General features: G+C 37.8%; 1 non-coding gene across 1 annotated transcript; it reads right to left on the reverse strand.

Annotated features, from left to right (window-relative positions):
* Positions 1-1,321: 1,321 nt before the first annotated feature.
* On the reverse strand, positions 1,322-1,386 carry LOC147004986 (U7 small nuclear RNA). Its single transcript, XR_015047046.1, has one exon. It is a non-coding gene; the product is annotated as a U7 small nuclear RNA (small nuclear RNA).
* Positions 1,387-2,377: the final 991 nt, after the last annotated feature.

The raw sequence follows: 2,377 nt of genomic DNA on the forward strand, positions 1-2,377 counted from the left end.
CTTGCTATTTTATTCAGTCTTGGTATCTTTTTCTGACTTCTGCAAATTATGCTCTCTTTCTTTTTCTACATTTGTCCTTTCCAGTCACTTCTCAGTCTTCCCTCATCTCCCCAGGGTCAGAAGTCTACAAATGATCCTTCCCTCCTTCCTTCCTTCCTTCCTTCCTTCCTTCCTTCCTTCCTTCCTTCCTTCCTTCCTTCCTTCCTTCCTTCTTTTCTTTCTTTTTCTACATTTTTCCTTTCCAGTCACTTATCAGTCTTCCCTCAACTCTATTCTCAGAGATCCTTTTATAATCTATGTCCTTGCCTTCAAGCCAGGCCTACTAACTGTACACATGCTGTTGCAGCAGCCATTTCTCACTCTAATGTAATGCAAAGGACGGCTTTCCCTTCCCGGGCATCCTTATCAATTACCCAAGATACTCCAGCATTCTCTCAGATAGAACTGAAGTCAACCCTTTACTTGATTTACTTTTTCCCTTAGTTGTGGCAATGCAAACATTTTTGCTCTCTGATTTGTCTAGGAAAACTATTAAATTGTATGTTTTTTGTTGTTGTTTTGAAACCAGGTCTGACTCTTAAGCTTAGGATGCTCTGAAATTCACTACAAGCTCCATTCATAGCCTCTAAATCCAGCTGTCCTCCTGCCCCCACTTCTCAAATGTTGGTCATACAGGCATGAACCACTTTAAAGTCTTTGTGCTTTAAAATCTCTTTGTTGAAATTTGTAGTTTTCCCCATACTAAGCAATGCATTGCCTTCTGTTGGTTTTCATAAGTATCATTTATATCATGTCACTCAAGTCTGAACACTTTACTTTCTATCAGTCCTTAAAATGCGATGGTAAACCAGTAACAATATTTCAGATCTGTACTCCTTAACCTAAAAGTCGAGACAATAAGGTGATATGATCTTGACCCTTAACCCCCTGCCCGTGTGCATGTGTAAGTAGGTAGGTAGGCACAGGTGTGTGTTCCTGATTGCAATGGTTATGTCATATATCAAAACCACAGAATTTCAAAGTATTTTCTCCATGTTGTGGTTCTTATAATTTTTCTGTTTTATTTTTTAAAGATAGATTGTCAAGGACCAGCCTTGACTTGGAGAGGTATTCCCAAGAGAAGGGGTGTTTCTGAGCAGCAGAAGAAATGACACAAAGTCAATCATGGAATATAAGCTGATGGCTCTGTGTCCTGCTTGACATGGCTCTCCAGGCAGCTCTCTGCTCAAGATGTCTCTCTCTTGCTACAACAAAATTTTAAATCTCTGGATAGCTCATGGGTTTTCTAACCAAAATTGGAAAAGCTGGTAGAAAAAAAATATTTGGTCTTTTCTGACCAAAGTCAGAAATCCTGCTAGAAAAATTCTAAAAGAGCTGTGTTCACTCTCTAAGCTGCTCTCTCTGGATAGCTCTCTTTCACAGACCAAAGCCCAGTCTTTTATTTACATATCAAGTCAGTCATTTACTTCAGGTTCACATTTGAATATCCTATAAATCAGCATTTTATGACCTTAGCTCTTTGATTCTTAGGAAAAGACAGCAAGTACAGTTTTTTTTTTTCTTTTCAACATTATAAATGAATTCAGAGATCTGCCTGCCCTAGTAAGCACAGACAATAAGCTAACTTGGTGGAATCCCATTCTGAGATTACCATTCCTACCATTCCAGAACCTCTGTCCTAGGCTGACCTTGAATTTAGGAATCTGCCTGCCTTTGTATCTTTCTGATAGATTGGCTTTTTTAGTGCAGCTGCCTTTGTTTTTTAAGGTTCATGAAGCCCCTCATACAATTCATATTGCATCTTTATATTTTGCATAGTTGTGAAATTATATAATTTTGTACTCATGTTTTCAAAGTTCTTTCCCACAGCCTTGAGGGCTGTTCTGAAGGTCATAGTATTTAACCATTTTTCCTGAGGATAATAGACACACCCTTGACTCTCAGACTCATCTTGTTTCTAAATATCATTAGTGTCATGTCACTAACCTTGACAGGGAGAATATTTCCCAAATAAGGAACATGAAGTTAAATATATACATTGTTATACAAATATGCCTCATGCCCAACAACCATCAGCCCATGCCCTGCTGTCTCTGCTCCAGGCAGGAAACTGCCATACAGTCCTTTTTAAGATCATGGAGGACTCAGCAATTGGTAGCCTGTGAGATGGTTTGGGTCATAGTCATATTGTTATATTGTTTAATGCTGATTCATACAAAGGGTTCCTTCCCCTCAGTGCTAAACAGCTTGTTACCAAGGAAATTTTTAAGTGATCAATATAGGAGTTACCATTTATTTATATTAAATGTTACCATTCAAATTTAAGTCTAATGTTGTAGTTTATTTTGAGATATTAAATTGTAGTAATATAAATAAT

Source organism: Mus caroli, unplaced genomic scaffold (assembly GCF_978045245.1).
Source record: "Mus caroli unplaced genomic scaffold, Mus_caroli_1 scaffold_4, whole genome shotgun sequence".
Taxonomy (NCBI): Eukaryota; Metazoa; Chordata; class Mammalia; order Rodentia; family Muridae; genus Mus; species Mus caroli.